This window comes from Scyliorhinus torazame, chromosome 9 (assembly GCF_047496885.1).
Source record: "Scyliorhinus torazame isolate Kashiwa2021f chromosome 9, sScyTor2.1, whole genome shotgun sequence".
In the NCBI taxonomy this organism is placed as follows: domain Eukaryota; kingdom Metazoa; phylum Chordata; class Chondrichthyes; order Carcharhiniformes; family Scyliorhinidae; genus Scyliorhinus; species Scyliorhinus torazame.
In genome coordinates, this window is record NC_092715.1 from 139,294,026 (window position 1) to 139,313,463 (window position 19,438).

Consider the following 19,438-nt stretch of genomic DNA (forward strand, 5'->3'; position numbering starts at 1 on the left):
TGGCGGCTCTGAGTCCCTCTACCCCAAAAGGATCCGTCTCCGGGCTACCAGAGAGGCAAAGGCCAGGACATTGTCCTCTCTCGCCCCCTGGACTCCTGGGTCTTCCAACACTCCAAACACTGCCAATTCTGGACTCAAGAATACCTTCACCCTCAGAACCTCCGGCATCCCGTCAGTGAATCTGTGCCAATATCCCTCCAGCTTTAAACAGGCCCAAAACATGTAGACATGGTTTGGGGACTGCACACCGCCCACACCTATCCTCCACCCCCTCAAAGAACCTACTCATTCTAGCCACCATCATATGTGCCCTGTGGACTACTTTAAATTTTATGAGACTCAGCCTGACGCATGAAGATGACACATTCACCCTCCTCAGAGCCTCCTCCCATAACCCAACCTCCAGTTCTCACCCCAGCTCCTCCTCCCACTTCCGCTTACCTACTCCTATCGGGGCGCCCTCACAATCCATTAATTCTTTATAAATCTCTGACACCCTGTCCTCTCCAACCCGTCTCAACAGCACCTTATCCTGCAACACCGGGGTCGGCAGGTCAGGAAAGGATGGCACCTGTAAGTATCGGAACCCATTTCCGCTGGGCAGCTCATACTCCTCCACCAGTCCTTCCAAGTTTGTGAAGCTATTCCCCACAAATAAATCCCCAAATCGCTCGATCGCCGTCCACTGCCAACCCTGGAAACCTGCGTCAAGCCCCCCGGAGCAAACCTGTGATTCCCGCACATCGGAACCCAAACCAAGGCCCCGTAAAGCCTCAGGTGCTGCAGCCACTGTCCCCACACCATCAGGCCGGTACTACTACTGGACCTGTGGAGTACTTGGCCGGCAGAGGTGCCGTCAACAGTGCCCCCAAGGTAACCCTTACACAAGACTTTATCCATCCATTCCCTTTACTACCCCACTACCTTCTTCCTTACCATGGCTATATTTGCCACCCAGTAGTAATTCATTAAATTTGGCCCCCTCTCCCATCAGCTTTTCCAGCATTCCTGCCACATACGTGGCAGCGTCGGCTCCCTCGATGCCTTCAGACATCCCTACAATTCTCAAGTTCTGCCTCCGGGAGCGGTTCTCGAGGTCCTCTGCCTTCTCCCACTGCCGCTTCTGGGTCTCCCGCATTATTCCATCTTGGCTGCCAGCGAAGCCCATTGCTCATCATATAGGGGCAGCACAGTAGCATTGTGGATAGCACAATTGCTTCACAGCTCCAGGGTCCCAGGTTCGATTCCGGCTTGGGTCACTGTCTGTGCGGAGTCTGCACATCCTCCCCATGTGTGCGTGGGTTTCTTCCGGGTGCTCCGGTTTCCTCCCACAGACCAAAGATGTGCAGGTTAGGTGGATTGGCCATGATAAATTGCCCTTAGTGTCAAAAATTTCCCCTAGTGTTGGGTGGGGTTACTGGGTTATGGGGATAGGGTGGAGGTGTTGACCTTGGGTAGGGTGCTCTTTCCAAGGGCCGGTGCAGACTCGATGGGCCGAATGGCGGCCTCTTTCTACACTGTAAATTCTATGATGATAATCTATGATTAAAATATTCTGAAATGGCTTCTCGTGGGTACACAGGCTATGTCTCAGACAATGATTACTGCATAGCATTTCAATCAAACCTTGAAGCCTGAACTGTTTGCCTGAACTTTAGAATCACCAGCACCATTGAGTAGCAGCCAACAATCAAACACTCAAGGGCTGGGCTTCAGCACGGTGGATGTCTGAGCGACCAAAGGATGAGTGTGTGGATCAGGGCAGGGCACCTGAGCACCTGTCACCTTATAGTTCCTGGCAGGGGTCTCGGTTCGATGGGCTTCTGATGTGGCCGGGGGTGAGTGGGCAGAGTGAGGATCTCCAGCACAACTGGCTCATTGGATAGCACTCTGGGAGAAGGTGGGACACGTAAGGGTGGAGGAGGCTTGGGGGATTTGAGGGTCCCAGACGAAGAGCCTGAACAAATTATCGGCTTCTCTCCTCCAATTCCTCACAGAGATAACAATATGGCTGGTTATGTTGGTCCTGCAGAGGCTGCCCTCGTGGTGCTGGTGGCTTCCCAGGCGGCCAGATGCCGGAGAAAGCAGCAGCCGCTTCGATGCAGGCTGGAGGCAGCACCCAGACTCCCATCAGGCCGAGGAGGAACCCAGAGGGGGACACCAGCAACGACCCACGGTGTACAGGCGTCGTTGGTCTTTCGAGGAGATGACGGACAGCAAGTGCCACAGGAGACTTTGTCTCAACAAAGAGATGGTGCGGCCCATGTGCCACATCCTCGTGGACGAGGTACACTTTGGAGGGGGAGTTCACCCACTCCCGCTGGCCAGAACCTATTTTTTTATTTTTCCAATTAAGGGGCAATTTAGCGTGGCCAATCCACCAACCCTGCACATCGTTGGGGGGTCAAACCGAAGCCCTCAACCTTTATGCAACCGATTCATTCCAGGGTTCGAGCGGGAGCTTGTGCGGCATTTCGCAAGCTACAGTCCACAAGTGCATCCATGAGGTCACAGGTGCCCTGTGTGCCCAGGCAGCTGATGATATCAACTTTGAGCTGGACCAAGCCCACCAAGATGCCTGGGCTGCAGAACTCTCCGCCATCGCGGGGTGCCCCAGGTCCAGGGACTAACGTTCATTAACAGGAAGGGGTGGGCAGCACAGTGGCGCAGTGGGTTAGCCCTGTTGCCTCATGGCGCCGAGGTCCCAGGTTCAATCCCCGCTCTGGGTCACTGTCCGTGTGGAGTTTGCACATTCTCTCTGTGTTTACGTGGGTTTCACCCCCACAACCCAAAGATGTCCAGGGTATGTGGATTGGCCACATTAAATTGCCTCTTAATTGGAAAAAATGAATTGGGTACTCTAAATGTATTTATTTTTAAACAGGAAGGGGTTCCACTCTCTAAATGTTCAACTCACATGCAACCACCACATCCGAATCATGCATATGTGTGCACACTTCCCAGGGATCCTGCATGACAGCTACATCACAGAAACACAGAATCTACAGTGCAGAAGGAGGCCATTCAGACCATCGAGTCTGCACCAGCTCTTGGAAAGAGCACCCTACTTAAGCCCTACGCTTTATCCCCATAACCCAGTAACACCACCTAGCCTTTTTGGACACTAAGGGCAATTTAGCATTGCTGATCCACCAAACCTGCACATCTTTGGACTGTGGGAGGAAACCGGAGCACCCGGAGGAAACTCACGCACACACGGGGAGAACGTGCAGACTCCACACAGACAGTGACCCAAGCCAGGAATCTAACCTGGGACCCTGGACCTGTGAAGCAACTGTGCTAACCACTGTGTTTCACGCTGCCCGATTAGGGGTGCCCTACCAAGCTTCCTCTCTTCCCCCCATTCTCTCCCTCCCTCCTTCCCCGCACTCTCCGATTACCCTGTTCAACCCTCCCAGGGTCTGTCTGAAAGCACCCCAGGGTGATGGGCCTGTGTCGGCAATGTGTGGGTCAATGTACACGGCAGAAGGTTAAGGTCTGGTGCTCCTTAGTTTATGCCAAAATCTGACTCTGTCTTTCTGTTGACAGCGCGCCCAGACCCATCCTCTGAACTGGATCTGTATTGCGAGCATTTGATCTTGGACTATTGTGCCTTGGGGGCGGGAGTTGGGGGAGCAGCGGACAACAGTGGGTGGGGGTGCAAGCAGGCCCACTGTGAAGATTCACCTGACAGAGGCTTCACATGTATCAGGAGTAACATGATTTCATAGTGTAGTGAACACTGGACATTTCCATTTCCCGTAGCTACACATAGTGGAACCGCCCCCCTTCACTGACATGCCCACTCAATGCTCCTCAATCTTCTTGATCTGACATGTCTAGTGCTATGTCTAGGTGTGTACCCAGGATGGAGGTGGAGGCATCCTGCTGCTTTCCACACCCTGTGCCCTTTGATGTCCTTGGTGGACGTCCTCTGGGGGGCCTGGAGCTGGGGGGTCACAGCTGACTTACTGGTGTCACTGGCTTCGCCGTGCCACCCTGTTTTGCCCGTTACCCTTGAGATGCACCAGTGTCAGTTAGGGAGCGGGAATTCAGAAGAACTGGAGGTTGCCATCGTCTCCTTGGTAGCAGGCTCCGGGTTGGCCTCCAATGCTTCCTCCTCCAAGACGGTGCCCGGAGGGCCCTGGAGGTCTCCCAGGATGGAGGGGCAGCTGGAGTGAGCTCCAGATGCCTCTGCATCATCTGGTTCTGCCAGTCCTGGGGCCTCCCTGTTGGCTGCACCATGGTGTCGACACCCTCAACGATGCTCTTCAGTGACTGGGTCATGCTCTGCAGTGCCCTTGGCAATGTCTACCTGCCTATGGGACATGATCCTGAGTGACTGGGACATGATGTCAAGGCCCTCAGCCATGGTCATCACAGACTGAGCCATGCCATGGGCACCACCACTCAAGATGCGGATGTTGTGTTGCAGGCTTTCCACTGCAGCCGCCACCTCAGAGTGTTGGCCTCAGTACCAACCACTCATTGCAGCCATCATCTCCTGCACCTGTAGTATTTGGGACCTCTCCAACTGGCTATGCACTCGCTGGAATGTTGCTGACATCCCCTCCTGAATCTCACGCACATGTCCTAACATCCGCACCAGCTCTGGGAGAACCTGGTCCAGAGGCTCGGCATCTGATTGGGATTCAGCAGAGTCCTGGGATCCAGCAGATCTCCAACTACTAACTTCCTTGGATGTTCCTGTCTCCACCTGATGTGCATCAGCAACTGGGCGGTACTCACCAGATTGTACCCCAGAAGCCTGTCCACTAAAGTTGCCCACCAAGGTGTGTGTCTTTGCAATGGTGGAAGGTGGGAGTAATAGCTGTGACTCCTCGATGGTGGTCTCCTTGGATCTCGTCCGAGGTGGTGTCTTGGATAATGGGTGGGGGGGAGGGCGACTCTGAGTGGCCCGGCCCCATCAGGTGGGGATCCTGCAAGAGAATGGACATGTGGTCAGTGAGAAGGAAGGATCATTTTGTCTGACATGAACAACTCACTTGAGACATGTCATCTGGGTGAGGGGGCAATGGATCCTCACCTCTGCGGCACAGGACATCCCTCACTGTTGGTGACTGCACTCTCCTGGGTGAACTCTGCAATCTCCAGGGCCTGTTCTTCATAGGGGAGAGGACTCGGATCTCTGGTACTCCACCCCCTGTCTTGGCCCTTTCCCGCTTAATATGAACTATCTTCTCCTGCGGAGACAAAGTGAGAGTTTAGTGAGCCACACGCTTAAAGGATCAAGGGAGTCTAGAGCAGGTGGCATGTGTGGGCACCACACCTAGACATGAAGGGATTGTGCTGGTGGGTGCCGGGGATGCTGAGGAAGAAGCATGAAGATCAGATGTGGGGAGGGTGTTGGGAATTTGTCAGCCAGTAATTTGTGGGGGGCTGTTGGGAATTTCATTGGTGGCAGGGCGGAACTGGTGTTAGGAGGGAGGTAGTAAATTCCCCTTGCAGCTCGCTGGAGACTTGCTGGTCCTCCTGGTCATGCTGCCCGCACTGACGGCCGCTGCCACTGCCTCCCAAGCGATATTGCTGGCCCTGTTGCTGGTCCTCCAGTCCCCTCAGGGGAGGAGGATGTCCCCTCTCTAATTCACAGCATTGAGAAACCTGTCCAGGTCGGCATCCCCAAATGGAGGAGCAGGTCTGCATGCTCCTACTCTTGTTTGTTGACTGGGAGTGAGCGGAGAGGGAGCTTTTTAAAAGCAGCTCCTCATTGTGAGCAGCGAGACGCTGAAGCCGAGTCCGGCAAATCAGACAGCGAGACCACCAGTAATGTTGAGAAGTTTGTGGGGGCCCGTCACTAAGTGCCGCTGAATACAGACCGCGATCACACCAACATGGCGTTCGTGGAACACATAGAAATGTTTCCGGGCAGCACGGTGGCACAGTGGTTAGCATTGCTGTCTGGGCGCTGAGGACCCGGGTTCGAATCCCGGCCCTGGGTCACTGTCCGTATGGAGTTTACACGTTCTCCCTGTGTTTGTGTGGGTTTCACCACCAAAACCCAAAGATGTGCAGCATAGGTGAATTGGCAAGACTAAAATTGCCCATTAATCGGAAAAAATAATTGGGTACTCTAAATTTATTAAAATAAAGAAATGAAAGAAATGTTTCCATGAACTCGCACCCACTGTCTGTAACTAACTGCCAGGTATCTACGATCCTCTCTGGATTGCATTATTATTTTATGGACTGTGCGGAAAAAAAATGATATGTTACAGCGAAACAGTAGTAAATCTAACTTTACCCACTGGCATACAGCCAATGCACATATTTATAATCCTTTGAGAACTGACAAAGTAACTTTCCTCATCAGCGATTGATCTTATAAAGTTTAAAATTACTATCCAGCGCTAATACCTTTGGGTGTGGAGGAGTTCATTTCAAATATTTTTATAACAGGAGTCCAGGAGGTTATTTTCTTCCAGGAGTGAAAATACACCTGCAGGATATTGTCATCAGTGTCTTTTATTGTCATCTCCCAATTCTCCAGATACAGAATGGACAATGCCACATAATAAGCGCAATCCTCAATTCATTACATACAAAAAATATGTAAGATTTATTCTAGAGTACCACATTGCTGCTTTCATCCTCTGTTTTATCTTCCTTCATTTTAAAAAAAAAATTTAGATTACCCAATTCATTTTTTCCCAATTAAGGGTTAATTTAGCGTGGCCAATCCACCTGCCCTACACATCTTTGGGTTGTGGGGGCGAAACCCACGCAAACACGGGGAGAATGTGCCTGCTTTCATTTTTTGAGAGAAAATGTAAAATATAATTTTTCTTTCTGCATCAACTTCACCCCTCTCCCTCCCAACTGCAACCCCCCAACCCCACCACAGTCTTCTCCTTCACTGGATCTGAGTAAGAGCTACACTGGTTTATTATTGCAGGAATGAAAGGTACTCTGACCTTGTCTACCATATGTGTTGGTGATTTCAATGTTGCCCATTATGCTGAAGTCATAGAGACAAGAATCTACACGATCTGCTCTCCGGGCATACTGCCAGCTCAGGGTAAAGCATGCTAGAACTTCATCCTCATCAATCTAGCCATGGCCAAAGCTGCCTCGCTGTCTAGTCAGCTAATAGGAGGTGGAGGTAGGGGGGGACTGCAGTTATGTAAATATGTTATGAACGAGAACACTGTCAGAATGAGCATGCACCAGCTAAAATGGTTGAACACATTTCCAAGAGTCATATTGCTGCATTGTGGAAATTTGCCAAATATAAAACTTTTGCAAAGATATCATCAGCAACGTGTGGATAGTTCAGCCCTTACACACTGAGCTGATGACCCATCTATAACTTGCTGAAGAGTATTGAGATAGTTTTACATCCTGGCTTGCTAATAAGGTTTCAAGCAAAGATTCCATTCCCCCCACCATCGGCCATGCCTGGAGGGCAAGGAGGCAGGTCCTGCATGGCTGGAACCGGCATCAAACCTCGAGCTGTTGGCACCAATTCTGATCCACAATCACCATCCAGGCAACTGAGACACCCCCAAGGAGTCCGGTTTGCTGTGGCAACATACACTTTTACATGCATGTTATAGCCTGGAGCTATAGATAGTGATGGTAAAGGCTCCAATTTCTTTCCATGACATCGTTGACTAGGACATTCTCCCACTCTTACCACCTGCCATTGGTACATGATGGAGGGATTAACAAATCAAACTTCGACTTGTTTGGCTGCATTTTGAATGCACCTTCCTTGGCTATCTAACCCGGGGCAGGGATGCTACTCACTACACCACAAGACCTCCACTCACCCCTTCCAGGGGTAACTAAAATGTATGTGCTTATTCAGTACTTACACCATAATCATAAACCTAGCAATTAACTACTGTTAGCTCAAGCCATTTGATTCATGATAAAAAAGGCTTTCTCTTGCTTTATTGCAATATGAATTGGATACAAGTGTTACTGATTAATTAGAATTTTGGTTGCTTTTCATAACCACCAATCAAAATGACAGTTACTCCTGATTTTAATCTTGCCAGTTTAATGCAACCAAAATTTGATAATAGGAGCAACAGAAAATCTGATGCACCCAGAATAATGTCCATTTCACATTTCATAAAAAGCGAAATGGCATGTAACGGGCAGCATGGTGGTGCAGTGGTTAGCACTGCTGTCTCACGGAGCCGAGGTACACTAAATTTTTAAAATAAAAATGGACATGTACATGGTATCCATCTGTAAATTGCACAAAGCTGAGGTAAAATGGCCTAACCGAAGATTCTAAGAGCTTTTTTTTGTAGATCAGGATATAATTTCTAGGGCGGCATGGTAGCGGAGTGGTTAGCACTGCTGCCTAACGGCGCCGAGGACCCGGGTTAAATCCCAGCCCCAGGTCACTGTCTGTGTGGGGTTTGCACATTCTCCCTGTGTCTGCATGGGTCTCACCCCAAAGATGTGCAGGTTAGGTGGATTGGCCACGCTAAATTGTCCCTTAATTGGAAAACATTATTGGGTACTCTAAATTTATTTTTAAGAAGGATATAATTTCTTGTGGACTATTTTACCAGCATTTTTCCAATTTCCTGCCTGCCTGCCTGCTCTGTACTGACCCAAACCAACTTGTACAGACAGCTTTGATCCAATCTAATTTGCATTGCTATCCCTTTACCCAACCTGACTAGCACTGCTAATCTCAAAATAATCTGCCTGGAAACCACAGGTACTTTTCACCCAATTGGATTTGTGTTATCTGCCAGAACACTAACTTCCTTCTACAGGTTTCTCAGTTGAGCTCCATTGGACACACTTGTAACTTTGAGTGAGGTTGTAAGTGCAAAATATGAGCATCTAATCGAGGCAGAGGTGAGTGAACAGTGCAGAATTGTCCTTCACCATGCCTGATGTTTTAATTCTCTGTTCTGATTTTACACGTCAATTGACCTGAACTGAAAAAGAGCAGGGAATCCCCTTGATATAGAATTTACAGTGCAGAAGGAGAACATTTGGCCCATCGAGTCTGCACCGACCCTTGGAAAGAGCACCCCATTTAAACCCACACCTCCACCCTCTTCCCGTAACCCTACCTTACGTTTTTGGACACTAAGTGCATTTAGCATGGTCAATCCACCTAACCTGCACATCTTTGGACTGTGAGAGGAAACCGGAGCACCCGAAGGAAACCCACGCACACACGGGGAGAACATGCAGACTCCACACAGACAGTGACCCAAGCCGGGAATCGAACTTGGGACCCTGGAGCTGTGAAGCAACTGTGCTAACCACTGTGCTACCGTACTGCCTCTACTGGGCACTGTTGTTCATTCAATCTAAGAAAGAAAATTGCATTTATATAGCAACTTTCATAACCCAGAACATCTCAAGTGCCTTCAGCCGATCAAGCACCTTTTTTGAAGTGCAATTGCTGTTGTAATGTGGGAAAGACATGGCATGAAGTTTCTATGAGAAAAAGAAGATAATCTGTTTTGGTGTTGTTAATTGAGGGATAAAAAGTAGCAGCAGACCAGGGAGAACTCCCCTGCTCATCATCAAAGTAGTGTCATGGAATCTTCCTTAAATCTGAAAGAGCTGACAGTCTTGAACCCGCAAAAAACAAATTCACAGGGCGGCACGTGTGCAGTGGTTAGCACTGCTGCCTACAGTGCTGAGGACCTGGGTTCGAATCCCGGCCCTGGGTCACTGTCCATGTGGAGTTTACAATTCTCCCGTGTTTTCGTGGGTTTCACCCCCACAACCCAAAGATGCGCAGGTTAGGTGGATTTGCCATGCTAAATTGCCCCTTAATTGGGAAAAATAAATTGTGTACTCTTAATTAAAAAAAAAAACAAATTTACTGGCCATTGCTTTTTTTTTTAGGACATTGCTGTGAACAAAATGGTTGCTACTTCCATCGACATAATCACAGCCACTGCATCACAAAAAAAAATCAATGTGCAAAGCACTTTGAAACATTTTTGATACTGGAGAGGGTAATACTTTTTATCAATACAAATTATTATTATATGACGATGGAATTTTGGGCAAAACCGTCTACTCCGACAGGTTGTAAAATAAGGGGCTGGTTTAGCACCGTGGGCTAAACAGCTGTCTTGTAATGCAGAACAAGACCAGCAGCGCAGGTTCAATTCCCGTACCGGCCTCCCCGAACAGGCACTGGAATGTGGCGACTAGGGGCCATAAGACAATAAGACATAGGAGTGGAAGTAAGGCCATTCAGCCCATCGAGTCCACTCCACCATTCAATCATGGCTGATTTCAACTCCATTTACCCGCTCTCTCTCCATAGCCCTTAATTCCTCGAGAAATCAAGAATTTATCAACTTCTGTCTTAAAGACACTCAACGTCCCGGTCTCCACCGCCCTCTGTGGCAATGAATTCCACAGACCCACCACTCTCTGGCTGAAGAAATTTCTCCTCATCTCTGTTCTAAAGTGACTCCCTTTTATTCTAAGGCTGTGCCCCCGGGTCCTAGTCTCCCCTATTAATGGAAACAACTTCCCTACATCCACCCTATCTAAGCCATTCATTATCTTGTAAGTTTCTATTAGATCTCCCCTCAACCTCCTAAACTCCAATGAATATAATCCCAGGATCCTCAGACGTTCATCGTATGTTAGGCCTACCATTCCTGGGATCATCCGTGTGAATCTCCGCTGGACCCGCTCCAGTGCCAGTATGTCCTTCCTGAGGTGTGGGGCCCAAAATTGCTCACAGTCTTCTCAATGGGGCCTAACTAATGCTTTATAAAGCTTCAGAAGTACATCCCTGCTTTTATATTCCAAGCCTCTTGAGATGAATGACAACATTGCATTTGCTTTCTTAATTACGGACTCAACCTGCAAGTTTACCTTTAGAGAATCCTGGACTAGGACTCCCAAGTCCCTTTGTACTTCAGCATTATGAACTTTGTCACTGTTTAGAAAATAGTCCACGCCTCTATTCTTTTTTCCAAAGTGCAAGACCTCGCACTTGCCCACGTTGAATTTCATCAGCCATTTCTTGGACCACTCTCCTAAACTGTCTAAATCTTTCTGCAGCCTCCCCACCTCCTCCATACTACCTGCCCCTCCACCTATCTTTGTATCATCGGCAAACTTAGCCAGAATGCCCTCAGTCCCGTCATCTAGATCATTAATATATAACGAGAACAGCTGTGGCCCCAACACTGAACCCTGCGGGACACCACTCGTCACTGGTTGCCATTCCGAAAAAGAACCTTTTATCCCAACTCTCTGCCTTCTGCCTGACAGCCAGTCGTCAATCCATGTTAGTACCTTGCCTCGAATACCATGGGCCCTTATTTTACTCCGCAGTCTCCTGTGAGGCACCTTATCAAAGGCCTTTTGGAAGTCAAGATAGATAACATCCATTGGCTCTCCTTGGTCTAACCTATTTGTTATCTCTTCAAAGAACTCTAACAGGTTTGTCAGGCACGACCTCCCCTTACTAAATCCATGTTGACTTGTTCTAATCCGACCCTGCACTTCCAAGAATTTAGAAATCTCATCTTTAACAATGGATTCTAGAATCTTGCCAACAACCGAGGTTAGGCTAATTGGCCGATAATTTTCCATCTTTTTCCTTCTTCCCTTCTTGAACAGGGGGGTTACAACAGCGATTTTCCAATCCTCTGGTACTTTCCCTGACTCCAGTGACTTTTGAAACATCATCACCAACGCCTCCACTATTTCTTCAGCTATCTCCTTTAGAACTCTAGGATGTAGCCCATCTGGGCCCGGAGATTAATCAATTTTTAGACCTCTTAGTTTCTCTAGCACTTTCTCCTTTGTGATGGCTACCATATTCAACTCTGTCCCCTGACTCTCCGGAATTGTTGGGATATTACTCATGTCTTCTACTGTGAAGACTGAGGCAAAGTACTTATTCAGTTCCTCGGCTATTTCCTTGTCTCCCATCACAAAATTACCAGCGTCATTTTGGCGCGGCCCAATGTCACCTTTTGCCTCCCGTTTGTTTTTAATGTATTTAAAGAAACTTTTACTATCATTCCTAATGTTACTGGCTAGCCTCCCTTCAAATTTGATCCTCTCTTTCCTTATCTCTCTCTTTGTTATCCTCTGTTTGTTTTTGTAGCCTTCCCAATCTTCTGACTTCCCACTACTCTTTGCCACATTATAGGCTTTCTCTTTTGCTTTGATGCATTCCCTAACTTCCTTTGTCAACCATGGCTGCCTAATCCCCCCTCTGATAACCTATCTTTTCTTTGGGATGAACCTCTGTACTGTGTCCTCAATTACTCCCAGAAACTCCTGCCATTGCTGTTCCACTGTCTTTCCCACTAGGCTTTGCTCCCAGTCGATTTTCGTCAGTTCCTCCCTCATGCCCCTGTAGTTACCTTTATTTAACTGTAACACCTTTACATCTGATTCTACCTTCTTTCTTTCAAATTGGAGATTGAATTCGACCATATTATGATCACTGCCTCCTAAGTGCTCCCTTACTTTAAGATCTTTAATCAAGTCTGGCTCATTACATAACACTAAGTCCAGAATGGCCTGTCCCCTCGTGGGCTCCATCACAAGCTGTTCCAAAAAGCCCTCCTGTAAACATTCAATGAATTCCCTTTCCTTGGGTCCACTGGCAGTATTATTTACCCAGTCCACCTGCATATTAAAGTCCCCCATGATCACTGTGACCTTGCCTTTCTGACATGCACTTTCTATTTCGTGGTGCATCTTGTGCCCCTGGTCCTGACCACTGTTAGGAGGCCTGTACATAACTCCCATTATTTTTTTTTGCCTTTGTGGTTCCTCAACTCTACCCACACAGACTCCACATCATCCGACCCCATGTTGTTTCGTGCTATTGATTTAATTTCATTCCTAATTAACAAGGCAACCCCGCCCCCTCTGCCCACCTCTCTGTCTTTTCGATAGGTTGTGAATCCCTGGATGTTTAAATGCCAGTCATGAACCCCCTGCAACCATGTCTCTGTGATGCCTACCACATCATACCTGCCAGTCACAATCTGGGCCACAAGCTCATCTACCTTGTTCCGTACACTGCGCGCATTTCAATATAGCACCTTTAATTCTCTATTGACCGTCCTTTTTTGTTTTCTTAGTGTGGTGGACCTTGGTTTACTGAGCCTTTCCATACACTGTGTCATATTTTGTGGGATGGGGACTATTGTAACCTCTCCTGAGTTCTGTCTTTTCGTGCTTTTTTGTATTCCTAAGCAGCTACGCTTCCCACTGATTACTTCACCTCTTGGGTCCCTGACTTCCCCCCCCCCCCCCCCCCCCCCCCAATCTCTAGTTTAAAGTCCTATTGACCACCCTATTTACTCTTTTCGCCAGAACACTGGTCCCAGCTCGGTTCAGGTGGAGACCATCTCAACGGTATAGGTCCCCCCTGTCCCAAAACTGATGCCAGGGGCTTTTCACAGTAACTTCATTGAAGCCTACTTTTGACAATGTGATTATTATTATTGTAAGTGGTCAAGGCCCACTCTTTACATACCACATTGGACTTTCCTTTCCATTGCCTTCAATGTTGCTGTGTAACATCAACAATTTGCATTTAGGTAGCACTTTTAGTGTAGCAAAGTGTTTCAAGTCTATTCACAAGGGCTTAATCAATAAAATATATTTTTCGATATCCAGCCACGTTAGGGGATAATGGGATGAATGGCCAAAAGCTTAGACAAAGAGATAGGTTTTAAGTAGCACCTTATGTCAGGAAAGAAAGTTAAGAAGTAGAAAGGTTTAGGGACAGAATTCCAAAGCTTCAGGTCTTGGCAGCTAAATGCACAGCCACCGATGGCGGAGAGGTAACAATTGGGATGCACAAGAGAGAGCGGCTGGGCCAAATCATGTCTGGTCAGGTGGTGACCACCCATTTTATCACCTGGAGGCCCTTGTATGCGCATTTCCTTCCCCCCCCCCCCCCCCCCCCGCCCAAAGATATATTAAATGAATAAAAATATATATTTGTTATAAACTTAGAGTACCAATTATTTTTTTTCCAATTAAGGGGCAATTTAGCGTGGTCAATCCACCTAACCTGCACATCTTTGGCTTGTGTTAGTGAATCTCACGCAGACACGGGGAGAATGTGCAAACTCCACACGGACAGTGACCCCGGGCCGGGATCGAACCCGGGACCTTGGCGCCATGAGGCAGCAGTGCGAACCACTGCGCCACCGTGCGCCTAAATGCATAAAAATATAATAAATATTCAAATAAATCTATTACACAACTCTGAGTTTTAATTGTATTTTTCCCCCAAGAAGGAATCTTTTTTTTACCTTTCAAGATCAAAGAAACACATGATGGAGGATGTGTACACCATAGACCTGTTAGCATCTGAAAAGGGAGAATGAATGCTAACTGTTCAGGCGTAGACGCTTGTCCAAACTGTGTAAAATATTTCATGACCTGAATACATTCTCTCGCTGGAGAAAAAAAGACAAGTTGTTCAATACTATTTGCTTTTATAGGTCTCAGCGACATTAGCTGCGGGCCATTTGTCATTAGATTTTTTTCCTCCCCTCGACCTTTTATTCATTTGCAGGCAAGTTAATTTGTCGCTGCATAATCAGTTAGGAGTGGAAAGGAATTGCTGTGGGGGGATGGGACTTGCTGCAGATTTCTGTTTCCCAGATCTACAGAACAGCACTCAATTAAAGGATCCTCAGGAGCCGCCAGTTCAAAAATAAGCCTCATTCTCCTGGAATGCAAAAGACCAAGTGGAATTAGTATAAAAATATACATAATGCTACAGGAAATAAATATCCAAGTTTGTAAAAGATTAATTTTAAAAATATACCGCATCAGTTAACATGTTGCTGCCAGAATGTTTGAAAGTGGGGATTTAAATCTGAGGATCAATAACTATCACTTTTATAAGCAACAGAAATGCTGGAAGACTCTTTTCTGAATTATCTCCAGCCTAGTTGCCCGCTAACGGTTTTTTATTGCACAATTGTTTTATGATGTGCCATGTGCCCTGGAATATTTTGGCATTTGTATGTGTATGGGGGAGGGTTGGCGGCACGCAGCATGTGCTGCTTGTAACCTTCTGGGAAAGTAGTAAGATTTCTGATTGAACTTTAAGATAAGCGTAAAATGATTTGAGCACGACCAATGTCAGGCATTGCGTTTCTCAGTTTCCCCAGGATAATAAGGTTCATTCTTATGCAGTTACGTTCAGTCAGAATTAATTAATACACCCAGGCTGGCTAAATGAGTAGATGGCCCTTGTGAACATTTGATTTGTTTAAAGGAATTATTGAAAGAGGGAAATTTTACAGGTTTGTGAGGAATAGCTTATTTTCAAGAACAGTAATGCATTTAGATAGCAATTTTAACTTAACAATGCACCCCAGGTGGGTAAATAAAAGCTTGGTCAAAGGCATGGGGATGTGGGGTGGGGTGGTAAGGGCAGTCTTACAGGAGCAAGGCAGAAAGATGTAGGAAGAGATTTCTAGAGTTTGATGCCGAGAGGCCTAAAGGAAAAGCCCTAACAGTAGTGCAAGAGGATTTTGGGATGCATTAAGCGCCAGAGCTGAAAGAACACAGTTCTGAAGGGTTTGAGTAGATTACAGAAACAGGGAACATCAAAACAATAAAGGGATTTGCATTTGAGGATCACTTTCAAGATTTGTGATAATGGGGGCCAGGTCACTGAACAAAAGGATGATAGGCGTGTGGGATTTGGTGGGATATGGACACCTGAATTTTGGGTGAGCTTAAGTTTTTAAAAATAAGGGCAGCATAGTGGCGCAGTGGGTTAGCCCTGCTGCCTCACGGCGCTGAGGACCCAGGTTTGATCCCGGCTCTGGGTCACTGTCCGTGTGGAGTTTGCACATTCTCCCCGTGTTTGCGTGGGTTTCGCCCCCACAACCCAAAGATGTGCAGGGAATGTGGATTGGTCATGCTAAATTGCCACTTAATTGGAAAAAATGAATTGGGTACTCTAAATTAAAAAAAAAAAAATTTTAACAAGTTAATTAAATTTGGAGGATGGGAACTCAGCCAGCGAACCATTGGAATAGTCGAACCATAGAACCATAGAAAGGTTCAGCACAGAACGAGGCCATTCAGCCCATTTCTGTCCGTGCCAGCAAAAAAAGGGAAAGAAACTAGCCACCCATTTTTAATCCCACTTTTCCCATTTTCCAGCACCCGGTCCAGAGTCTTGTGGGTTACATCACTTTAGAGGCTGATCCAGAGCTCTTTTGCATGAGTTGAGCGTTTCTGCCTCAACCAACTTTTTAAAAAAAATTTCGAGTACCGATTAATGTTTTCCAATTAAGGGACAATTTAGTGTGGCCAATTTAGCGTGCACGTCTTTGGGTTGTGGGGGCGAAACCCACGCAAACACGGGGAGAATGTGCAAACTCCACATGGACAGTGACCAAACCTGGGATCGAACCTGAGACCTTGTGCTAACCACTGCGCCACCGTGCTGCCCCAGCCTCAACCAACGTAATCAGTGAATTCCAGATGCCCACAACCCTCTGGGTGAAAAGCTTTCCTCATGTTCCCGCTAGTCCTTTTACTAATTACCTTAAAATCTATGCGCCCTGGTAAATGACCCCTCCGCCAGGAAAACAATTCTTTCCATATCTACCCTGTCGAGGCCCCTCAAAATGTTGTGCACCTCAGTTAGGTCACCCGATAGTGTCCTCTGTTCTAAGGAAATCAATTTGTGGGGAAGTGGTGACATAGTGGTATTGTCACTGGACTAGAAAATCAGAGATCCAGAGCGATGCTCTGGGGACCGAGGTTCAAATAATAATCTTTATTAGTGTCACAAGTAGCCTTACATTAACACTGCAAGGAAGTTACTGTGAAAATCCTCCACTGCAGGTGGTAAAATTTGATTTCAATAAATATCTGGAATTAAAAGTCTAATGGTGAACATGAAACCATTGTTGCTTGTCATAAAAACCCATCTGATTCACTAATGTTCTGTGGGGAAGGAAATCTGCCATCCTTACCTGGTCTGGCCTACATGTGACTTCAGATCCACAGCAATGTGATTGGCTCTTAACTGCCCCCTCAAGGGCAATTAGGAATGGGCAATAATTGCTGGCCCATGAATGAATAAAAAAATGTTTTCCTGATAGCTGCAATTTTCAAGCCCTGGCAACATTCTTGTACATCCCCTCTGCAATCTGTCCAGAAAAATTATATCCTTCCTGTAATGTGGTGACAAGAATGTCTGGAAGTAACAAAGACACAGCTGTGAGTTTTAGCAGAAGATAGGCTGAGACAGGCAATATAATGAAAGTCAAAATAGGCATTTTTTTAATGGAAAGGCTATGAGGTTTGGAAGCTCAGCTCATGGTTAAATTGTTTTGCTTGACCTGAGACAGCGGCCTGTTCAGAATATAGAACTCGTAATACTGGCTGATGTTCAACTAGAGGAAGTTGGGGCTCATTTAGGACTGAATATCAGACGAGCGGCATCGCAATGGATGGTCAAGAAGGGAGGCATAGAGCTGAATATCATTTGCGCACTTGTGAGCTCTGCACCATGTCGCTGGATGATGTTATCAAGAGCAGCAATGTAGATGAAAAACCAATGGCGGGGCGGCACGTGGCACAGTGATTAGCACTGGGACTACGGCACTGAGGACCCGGGTTTGAATCCCGGCCGTGTCACTGTCTGTGTGGAGTTTGCACATGCTCCCCGTGTCTGCATGGGTTTCACCCCCACAGCCCAAAGATGTGCAGGCTAGGTGGATTGACCACGCTAAATTGCCCCTTAATTGGAAAAAATTAATTGGGCACTCTAAATTTTTAAAAAAACAATTGCGAGAGATGCCGTGGCTATGGTTCAATAAATAAACCATATGAGAGAAGCTAGAATGCGGATGGTTTGTCTGTAGTGTATTAATTTTCATTTGAGATTAATTTGCTTAAAATAAATTGAATTAATCCTAAAACATGAAGTTTAATTTTAAGTTAATTCTCTGTCCGAACGGGATCTACTAAAAGTGAACTAGCACAGTGGTGATGGGTGAATTGGAATTGGTGTGATTAAGAGGACAGGCAACAGAGTCTTGGATCAGCTGATATTTATGGAGGGTGAAAGGTGGGAGGCCAGGCAGAAGAGCACTGGAATAGTTGTGCCTGGTGAAGCCCTGATAAATGTCGATGCATATTTTCCATGGAGAAATATCCTTTGATACACATCATGGCAAGATTACATTGGCTTGAAATTTCTTGGAAATACAAATGCATCAATTATGCATGACAGAGACTGACTGAATGTGGATTTTATTACTATATCATTAACATATTAACAGTTTTCTTATATAGGTAGAAAGTGTTTCAAATTACAATTGTCTTTTTTGTATGCCCAGAATGATCTAAACTACTGCCATTATAGAAATTATAAAGAAAGAAGGAAGAAAGTATGTGTGTTTGTAGCTATTTTCATGGCCTCAGGATGCCTCAATGCGCATTATAATCAATTAAATACTTTGTAATATAGTCACTGTTATAATGGTCAGAATTATCATATTTTGTGTTGATTATATTGATGAACTGACAGCTGGCTCAATTGTTCTTAGAAAAGATTTCCTGATATCCATCAATTTATCTCTATATCGTGCCAACAAGATTAACAAATGCTTTGCATACTTTACCAGGGGTTGACGACCGAAGTGGAGGTTGAAGGGATGTGGCGAAAAGAACAGGAAGCCACAGTTAAACAGATATATGTTGAGGAAGTTAAAAATTTTTTTTTACAGAAGCCAATTCATTTTTTCCAATTAAGGGGCAATTTAGCGTGGTCAATCCACCTAGCCTGCACATCTTTTGGGTTGTGGAGGCGAAACCCACACAAACAGTTGAGGAAGTTTTTAAAGGAGTTGTGAATGGTCACAAAGCAAAGTGGTTGGAGAAAAAATTTCAGAGCACGTATATCGTGATTGAAAGATCAGCCTCTGAGGGTAGAGGGAGGGAAGTACAAGCAGTCGCCCAGTTTCTGAGGAGCAGAGGGTGCAGGCTGGAACATTTCGGCAGATATATCAGTCAATGGAGCTTATTGAGACATGCAAGATGGGAAGGCGGACATTTATGTGAAAGGTAAAATAGACGACAGACTTGTGTATTAAATCTGAATTATTTGGGAGGTGTAGGACGGGAGGCAAGAGTAAGAGATTTTGAGAAATCAATCTTTTAGACTGTGAATGCACTAGTGGAGGAAGAGAGACAGGGGTGCAAGAAGGCAACATTGCAGGAGTTGAATAATATGCACTTAGTACTTAACCAGATGTGGGGAAGGAGTAGAATGCTGCGGTTGCGCAGCATATGGTTTGAAGGGAATGGCTAGCCAGAAGAGTTAATGAAACCAAGCTGGAGATACACAGGTGGTTGTATGAAGCAAAGCACGCATATGATGAAACAGGATTTTCCAACGGTTTTTTTTTGAGATGCCCATAAATAATCTGAGCAGTAG

At 46.4% G+C, this 19,438-nt stretch overlaps 1 long non-coding RNA gene across 1 annotated transcript in view; it reads right to left on the reverse strand.

The window, feature by feature from the left end:
* Positions 1-19,438, reverse strand: part of LOC140430025 (uncharacterized) — a 69,474-nt gene that overhangs the window by 25,796 nt on the left and 24,240 nt on the right. Inside the window, exons 2-3 of the long non-coding RNA XR_011949283.1 lie at positions 5,048-5,204; positions 4,750-4,940 (exon numbers count right to left, since the gene is read on the reverse strand). This is a non-coding gene — a long non-coding RNA (uncharacterized lncRNA). The remainder of the gene's footprint in view (positions 1-4,749; positions 4,941-5,047; positions 5,205-19,438) is intronic.